The sequence below is a fragment of the Glandiceps talaboti genome, chromosome 4 (assembly GCF_964340395.1).
Source record: "Glandiceps talaboti chromosome 4, keGlaTala1.1, whole genome shotgun sequence".
Taxonomy (NCBI): Eukaryota; Metazoa; Hemichordata; class Enteropneusta; family Spengelidae; genus Glandiceps; species Glandiceps talaboti.
The window spans coordinates 4,349,364-4,359,447 of NC_135552.1; positions in this window are offsets into that span (position 1 = coordinate 4,349,364).

Here is a 10,084-nt window from a genome sequence, read left to right on the forward strand (position 1 = left end):
CTATGCAATTCTAAAACTCTAAAATCACCAGAATAAATTGTAAATACCTAGAAATACCAGCAGTCTTTGACAATTCCATTTACGCAGTTTAGTTCAGTCTTTTATCACAAAATCTTCAAAGTAAGTGTACAAACACATTTGAGTACAAGTTGACATGATCGTTGACTCCATACTGCATATTATTGTTTGTACTTGGATTTTATCCAACAAAATATCGTCTGCTTTTAAATTCTCCAACTCAACTGACAACATGGTGTGCATATGCATACGGACATATTTCCAGGTCCCAGTGACACATGCCAAATTCAAACGATAAGGACACAATATAGTTGGGATCTATCACAGTATCACTACATTGATTGTAACAGGAATATCAATATTATTATCCAGAATTTCTCAGTCGTAAAGCTTGCTGACAAGTGCAGGCAGTGTATAAAGATGGCGACTGTTATATTGCGCGTGCAAGTCGACTGACATCACTAGAATGTATTATAATGTAGCTATAGTTATCACACGAATCACGCATGTTATGTGCACTACATTTACATGTGTGTACATATGCAGCAGTACAAGGTTAGTCTGTAACTTAGGTACGCCTTGATGGGGCGCCCTCACACATCGGTCAACCACTCACACATTGTATCGAACTTGACCCTTCCTATCGTTTGTGTGACAGGAGTCCGGTGAGGGCGGAATGGCACGACGTATCTTACAGTATACCATGTATACTGTCACGTATGTCTTGAGTGTCCTTTTTTATAGCCGACATCATTGGATAATTCTAGCAACCGTCGGTAGAAACGATGTCATACCCTATTTTCAACCAATAAAATACCGTATCGCGTTTTACACAGATCAGATATAGATTGTGTATACCTAGCAATGTTCACTATCTACTCAACTGGTCTAAGAACAGATTTATTTTAAAAGTGTAAAAATTATGCAGTCCCTGACATTTACGTGTTTATGGACGAAAATCACTGTTGCTGTTATCTTTTTCGAAATGTTTACAATCTTATAATTCATCAAGGGGAAACATAATTTTCTTGAGTTTTGGTGTAATGGAGTCAATTCATATCACTTCTGTCAATCAAGCCGACAGAACGAAAATGGGTCGATTTATGGTTCTACCCGTCTGTCAATCAAATCAACAGAACGAAAATGGATCGATTTATGGTTCTACCCGTCTGTCAATCAAGTTAACAGAACGAAAATGGATCGATTTATGGTTCTACCCATCTGTCAATCAAGTCAACAGAACGAAAATGGGTCGCTTTATGGTTCTACCCGTCTGTCAATCACACCGACAAAACGAAAATGGGTCAATTGATGGTTCTACCCGTCTGACAATCACGCCGACAGAACGAAAATGGGTCAATTTATGGTTCTACCCGTCTGTCAATCAAGTCAACAGAACGAAAATGGGTCAATTTATGGTTCTACCCGTCTGTCAATCACGCCGACAGAACGAAAATGGGTACGTCGATTTATGGTTCTACCCGTCTGTCAATCACGCCGACAGAACGAACATGCGGGGTCGATTTGTGGTTCTACCCGTCCGTCAATCAAGTCGAAAGAACGAAAATGGGTCGATTTATTGTTCTACCCGTCTGTCAATCATGCCGACAAAACGAAAATTGGTCGATTTATGGTTCTACCCGTCTGTCAATCACGCCGACAGAACGAAAATGGGTCGATTTATGGTTCTACCCGTCTGTCAATCAAGCCGATAGAATGAAAATGGGTCTCTTTATGGTTCTACCCGTCTGTCAATCAAGCCGATAGAATGAAAATGGGTCGCTTTATGGTTCTACCTGTCTGTCAATCAAGTCAACAGAACGAAAATTGGTCGATTTATGGTTGTACCTGTCTGTCAATCAAGTCAACAGAATGAAAATGGGTCGAATTATCTGTATGATAATCAAGCAGACAATGAATTTGGTTCTATTTTTAAGATAAGATTATTTTTAAGATTAAGATTAGAATAGGATGGTGCGCGTGTGATGACAGACCAGTCGATGATATACTCTTGACCTTTCATTTTCAAGTTCCAGATATGTTCCAGCTTGTTATTTATGGCACATAAATGGTGATAAATACGGGATAAATCTTCATCTCGTACAATGTCACATTCATCAGTAATAAGGATTATATGATAAATAGAAAGTAACTTACATTGTTGGGGTGAAGTCCTGCTTCGATTAAGCGTGAAATGGTCTGTGGCCTTTGTCTCTAATGTTACATAATAATGTAACGAAAGAATCTAAATAATATCAAAGTGTGTTTGAGGGCGCTAAAAGTATAGGTCGAATGAGTTCAAAATAAAGATAACTTGTATGATATGTGTGTGTGTGTGTGTGTGTGTGTGTGTGTGTGTGTGCGTGTGTGCGTGTGTGCATGTAATTTACTCCTATATATGCGTCGCTTTCATAGCGCATCTCATTTGCCTAAGGCATGTCATTTGTTATACAGTGCACCATTTACCTTAATGCATTCGTCAGTTATTTTCATATGTATGTCATTTACCTTTATATATGCATTGTTTTGCTTTATGCATGTCATTTACTTTCATCATACGTATATCATTTGCCTCGTGTCATCTTTTATACATGGCACACCATTTAAGTAATTTATTGCCACATGTGAACCATTTATATTTATGATGCACCATTTACCTTATGTGTGTGTAATTTATTTTCGTATTTTCATCGTTTGCCTTATTGGTGTGTTATTTATATTCGCACATGCGTAATTACATGTACAAGTGTGTTTATTTTCAAACACGATTCAATTGCCCTTATGTGCATGTTATATGCTCATACACATGCATAATTTACCTTTATACGTGTCACTTACGATAGCACGTGTAAAACAGATCTTTTACATTCATCATCATCACACATTGAATGTAGAGGAATAAAAAAGTAAGTAACATAATTATAGATAAGTAACATAATTATAGATGACACTTACCACTCTTTGCCGTCAGGTGTAGGTGATGTGCTATGTATTTGATATCCTGTAGATATAATAGACATTGCCTTGAATGACAGCCACAAAAGCCAGATGATAGTATTTTCAGTTGGTTATTTAGACTGTATATGGAACTTACTGTATATTTTATTTAAATTCCCATCCTTCAAGATAAAATTGAATTTACCAAGAGCACTGTAAACAGGTTATGATATGGCAATTCTGGCAAAAGGTCCCCTGAAAATTAGACTGTTGAATAATTTATATTTATATTCTTACAGTCTAATTTCCATATTATCTAGTCAATGCTAGGGGTGTCATCGCTACCAAGCAATTCTTTGTCGCCTTTTTTGAGTTGCCATAACATATGCCAGAGGAAACAGTTTTTATATGTATCTATGGTTGGAGGGAGGGAGTGGCAAGTTCACACACACATACCCCAATGCTTGACTGCGAATAGTTATGACTTATAAGGGCTTTGTGCCCTCTCAAACATATACACACATGGAGTTTGTACATGTTGGTGTGAAAATAAATTAGATATGACACGGCAAAGACAGCGAATGCAGACGAAGACGCGCACGGAGAAAATGGAGACAGCGGCGGAATTGTGAAATTTGTGTTATGTATGAGAGAAAGGATATAGACAGCAAGTGCAAATATTCAAAACTACCGGACCAACCGACAAACCGGTCACCAACTTAACCTAACCAGAGCACAACCAAACAACAGAAGCCAAATAGAAAGAGAAAATAGATGTACTGTAATATGTAATGTGTAATCATGTTTAGTGACAGCGAAATAGGACTCAGACGCGACGCGAGTTAGTTGACGATGGCGAAGACGGCGGCAGCGGCGATGACAACGAAGACGGTGAAAATAATGATAGTATTGTTATTATGCAGGTTGGGGAGGGCAGGGAGGGGAGAAGAGATTTAGAACAGCAGTCACACATTCATTCATTCATACTTAAAAAAGAAAAGAACAATAACAATTCATGAACTTTTAATAATCGCCTTCTTGGGTCTTCGTATACATTCCATCCTAAAGTGAAGAAATCAAAAAAATAGTATGACAATTGAAATCTTATATATAACAACATTCATTCAAATTATAATAATTACCAATTTTGTAATATACTGCGGAATAGATAGCTTTAATAAACCAAAATGTCTAACATCTGATATTCCACTAGTGTTCTTTATACCATGACAGTGCATAGTTACTCTCAAGGTAACAAATCTCCAAAATGTTTCTTCATTCAGCTACAATCTACTTGTGACATAAGGTTGTCACTGCTTCTCATGTGCTTAGTACTGACGAAAGACTCTTTAGATAAATTGTACTGTCCATTCCTAAAAGAAAACAACTTTGGGTAAAAAACCTAATGGCCATTTTCAGTAATTCTACAATTCCAAATGTTCACTTACTTCTTTCACTTCTGATTGGCTGTCTGAGGTTCATCTGGCCTCTATTTTCGTGCCATCTTGGGTGGCCTTGGAGTTCCATCCTGAGAGGAATGAAACAAACAGTACAGTATAATCTTATTGAAGCAATGATATAACAGTCATTCATATTCTAATATTTATTCTTAAGTTGCCGCTACTCAGAATGACCTTTTTGAAAAATATTACTGCCAATAATATAATTATTCTAATCTCCAAAATATTTCTTCATTCAGCTACAATCTACTTGTGACATAAGGTTGTCACTGCTTGTCATGTGCTTAGTACTGACGAAAGAGTCTTTAGATAACTTGTACTTTCCATTGCTAAAAGAAAACAACTTTGGGCAAAAAACCTAATGGCCATTTTCAGTAATTTTACAATTCCAAATGTTCACTTACTTCTTTCACTTCTGATTGGCTGTCTGATGTTCATCTGCCCTCTATTTTCGTGCCATCTTGGGTGGCCTTGGGGATCCATCCTGAAAGGAATGAATCAAACAGTACAGTATAATCTTATTGAAGCAATGAAATAACAGTCATTCAGATTCTAATATTTACTCTTAAGTTGCCGCTACTCAAAATGACCTTTTTGAAAAATATTACTGCCAATAATATAATTATGCTAATCTCCAAAATGTTTCTTCATTCTGCTACAATCTATTTGTGACATAAGTTTGTCACTGCTTGTCATGTGCTTAGTACTGACGAAAGACTCTTTAGATAAATTGTACTTTCCATTGCTAAAGGAAAACAAGTTTGGGTAAAAAACCTAATGGCCATTTTCACTTACTTCTTTCACTTCTGATTGGCAGTCTGATGTTCATCTGCCCTCTATTTTCGTGCCATCTTGGGTGGCCTTGGGGTTCCATCCTAAAGTGAATAAATTAAACAGTATAGTATAATCTTATTGAAGCAATGAAATAACAGTCATTCAGATTCTAATATTTACTCTTACGTTGCCGCTACTCACAATGACCTTTTTGAAAATATTACTGCCAATAATATAATTATGCTAATCTCTAAAATGTTTCTTCATTCAGCTACAATCTACTTATGACATAAGTTTGTTACTGCTTGCCATGTGCTTAGTACTGACGAAAGACTCTTTAGATAACTTGTACTTTCCATTGCTCAAGGAAAACAAGTTTGGGCAAAAAACCTAATGGCCATTTTCAGTAATTTTACAATTCCAAATGTTCACTTACTTCTTTCACTTCTGATTGGCTGTCTGATGTTCATCTGCCCTCTATTTTCGTGCCATCTTGGGTGGCCTTGGGGATCCATCCTTAAAGGAATGAATCAAACAGCACAGTATAATCTTATTGAAGCAATGAAATAACAGTCATTCAGATTCTAATATTTACTCTTAAGTTGCCACTACTCACAATGACTTTTTTGAAAAATATTACTGCCAATAATATAATAATATATAATATATACTTTATTATCCAATACAATGGAAATTTGCCTTCGGCACCAGGCTACAATGACAATAACGACAAAAACAACTTATATAATTATTCTAATCTCCAAAATGTTTCTTCATTCAGCTACAATCTACTTGTGTCATAAGTTTGTCACTGCTTGTCATGTGCTAAGTACTGACGAAAGAGTCTTTAGATAACTTGTACTTTCCATTGCTAAAAGAAAACAACTTTGGGTAAAAAACCTAATGGCCATTTTCAGTAATTTTACAATTCCAAATGTTCACTTACTTCTTTCATTTATGATTGGCTTTCTGATGTTCATCTGCCCTCTATTTTCGTGCCATCTTGGGTGGCCTTGGGGATCCATCCTGAAAGGAATGAATCAAACAGTACAGTATAATCTTATTGAAGCAATGAAATAACAGTCATTCAGCTTCTAATATTTACTCTTAAGTTGCCGCTACTCATAATGACCTTTTTGAAAAATATTACTGCCAATAATATAATTATGCTAATCTCCAAAATGTTTCTTCATTCAGCTACAATCTACTTGTGACATAAGGTTGTCAATGCTTGTGATGTGCTTAGTACTGACGAAAGACTCTTTAGATAACTTGTACTTTCCTTTGCTAAAAGAAAACAACTTTGGGCAAAAAAACTTATGGCCATTTTCAGTAATTTTACAATTCCAAATGTTCACTTACTTCTTTCACTTCTGATTGGCTGTCTGATGTTCATCTGCCCTCTATTTTCGTGCCATCTTGGGTAGCCTTGGGGATCCATCCTGAAAGGAATGAATCAAACAGTACAGTATAATCTTATTGAAGCAATGAAATAACAGTCATTCAGATTCTGATATTTACTCTTAAGTTGCCGCTACTCACAATGACCTTTCTGAAAAATATTACTGCCAATAATATAATTATTCTAATCTCCAAAATGTTTCTTCATTCAGCTACAATCTACTTGTGACATAAGTTTGTCACTGCTTGTCATATGCTTAGTACTGACGAAAGACTCTTTAGATAACTTGTACTTTCCATTGCTAAAAGAAAACAACTTTGGGCAAAAAACATAATGGCTATTTTCAGTAATTTTATAATTCCAAATGTTCACTTACTTCTTTCACTTCTGATTGGCTTTCTGATGTTCATCTGCCCTCTATTTTCGTGCCATCTTGGGTGGCCTTGGGGATCCATCCTGAAAGGAATGAATCAAACAGTACAGTATAATCTTATTGAAGCAATAATATAACAGTCATTCAGATTCTAATATTTACTCTTAAGTTGCCGCTACTCACAATGACATTTTTGAAAAATATTACTGCCAATAATATAATTATGCTAATCTCCAAAATGTTTCTTCATTCAGCTACAATCTATTTGTGACATAAGTTTGTCACTGCTTGTCATGTGCTTAGTACTGACGAAAGACTCTTTAGATAACTTGTACTTTCCATTGCTAAAAGAAAACAACTTTGGGCAAAAACCTAATGGCCATTTTCAGTAATTTTACAATTCCAAATGTTCACTTACTTCTTTCACTTCTGATTGGCTGTCTGATGCTCATCTGCCCTCTATTTTCGTGCCATCTTGGGTGGCCTTGGGGATCCATCCTAAAAGGAATGAATCAAACAGTACAGTATAATCTTATTGAAACAATGAAATAACAGTCATTCAGATTCTAATATTTACTCTTAAGTTGCCGCTACTCAAAATGACCTTTTTGAAAAATATTACTGCCAATAATCTCATTATGCTAATCTCCAAAATGTTTCTTCATTCAGCTACAATCTATTTGTGATATAAGTTTGTCACTGCTTGTCATGTGCTTAGTACTGACGAAAGACTCTTTAGATAAATTGTACTTTCCATTGCTAAATGAAAACAAGTTTGGGTAAAAAACCTAATGGCCATTTTCAGTAATTTTACAATTCCAAATGTTCACTTACTTCTTTCACTTCTGATTGGCTTTCTGATGTTCATCTGCCCTCTATTTTCGTGCCATCTTGGGTGGCCTTGGGGATCCATCCTAAAAGGAATGAATCAAACAGTACAGTATAATCTTATTGAAAAAATGAAATAACAGTCATTCAGATTCTAATATTTACTCTTAAGTTGCCGCTACTCACAATGACCTTTTTGAAAAATATTACTGCCAATAATCTCATTATGCTAATCTCCACAAAGTTTCTTCATTTAGCTACAATCTATTTGTGACATAAGTTTGTCAGTGCTTGTCATGTACTTAGTACTGACGAAAGACTCTTTAGATAAATTGTACTTTCCATTGCTAAAGGAAAACAAGTTTAGGTAAAAAACCTAATGGCCATTTTCAGTAATTTTACAATTCCATATGTTCACGTACTTCTTTCACTTCTGATTGGCTGTCTGGTGTTCATCTGCCCTCTATTTTCGTGCCATCTTGGGTGGCCTTGGGGATCCATCCTGAAAGGAATGAATCAAACAGTACAGTATAATCTTACTGAAGCAATGAAATAACAGTCATTCAGATTCTAATATTTAATCTTAAGTTGCCGCTACTCACAATGACCTTTTTGAAAAATATTACTGCCAATAATATAATTATTCTAATCTCCAAAATGTTTCTTCATTCAGCTACAATCTACTTGTGACATAAGGTTGGCACTGCTTGTCAGGTGCTTATACTGACGAAAGACTCTTGAGATAACTTGTACTTTCCATTGCTAAAAGAAAACAACTTTGGGCAAAAAACCTAATGGCCATTTTCAGTAATTTTACAATTCCATATGTTCACTTACTTCTTTCACTTCTCATTGGCTGTCTGATGTTCATCTGCCCTCTATTTTCGTGCCATCTTGGGTGGCCTTGGGGATCCATCCTAAAAGGAATGAATCAAACAGTACAGTATAATCTTATTGAAGCAATGAAATAACAGTCATTCAGATTCTAATATTTACTCTTGAGTTGCCGCTACTCACAATGACCTTTTTGAAAAATATTACTGCCAATAATATAATTATTCTAATCTCCAAAATGTTTCTTCATTCAGCTACAATCTACTTGTGACATAAGTTTGTCACTGCTTGTCATATGCTTAGTACTGACGAAAGACTCTTTAGATAACTTGTACTTTCCATTGCTAAAAGAAAACAACTTTGGGCAAAAAACATAATGGCTATTTTCAGTAATTTTACAATTCCAAATGTTCACTTACTTCTTTCACTTCTGATTGGCTTTCTGATGTTCATCTGCCCTCTATTTTCGTGCCATCTTGGGTGGCCTTGGGGATCCCTCCTGAAAGGAATGAATCAAACAGTACAGTATAATCTTATTGAAGCAATAATATAACAGTCATTCAGATTCTAATAATTACTCTTAAGTTGCCGCTACTCACAATGACCTTTTTGAAAAATATTACTGCCAATAATCTCATTATGCTAATCTCCACAATGTTTCTTCATTTAGCTACAATCTATTTGTGACATAAGTTTGTCAGTGCTTGTCAGGTGCTTATACTGACGAAAGACTCTTGAGATAACTTGTACTTTCCATTGCTAAAAGAAAACAACTTTGGGCAAAAAACCTAATGGCCATTTTCAGTAATTTTACAATTCCATATGTTCACTTACTTCTTTCACTTCTGATTGGCTGTCTGATGTTCATCTGCCCTCTATTTTCGTGCCATCTTGGGTGGCCTTGGGGATCCATCCTAAAAGGAATGAATCAAACAGTACAGTATAATCTTATTGAAGCAATGAAATAAGTCATTCAGATTCTAATATTTACTCTTGAGTTGCCGCTACTCAGTATGACCTTTTTGAAAAATATTACTGCCAATAATCTCATTATGCTAATCTCCACAATGTTTCTTCATTTAGCTACAATCTATTTGTGACATAAGTTTGTCAGTGCTTGTCATGTGCTTAGTACTGACGAAAGACTCTTTAGATAAATTGTACTTTCCATTGCTAAAAGAAAACAACTTTGGGCAAAAACCTAATGGCCATTTTCAGTAATTTTACAATTCCAAATGTTCACTTACTTCTTTCACTTCTGATTGGCTGTCTGATGTTCATCTGCCCTCTATTTTCGTGCCATCTTGGGTGGCCTTGGGGATCCATCCTAAAAGGAATGAATCAAATAGTACAGTATAATCTTATTGAAGCAATGAAATAACAGTCATTCAGATTCTGATATTTACTCTTAAGTTGCCGCTACTCACAATGACCTTTTTGAAAAATATTACTGCCAAT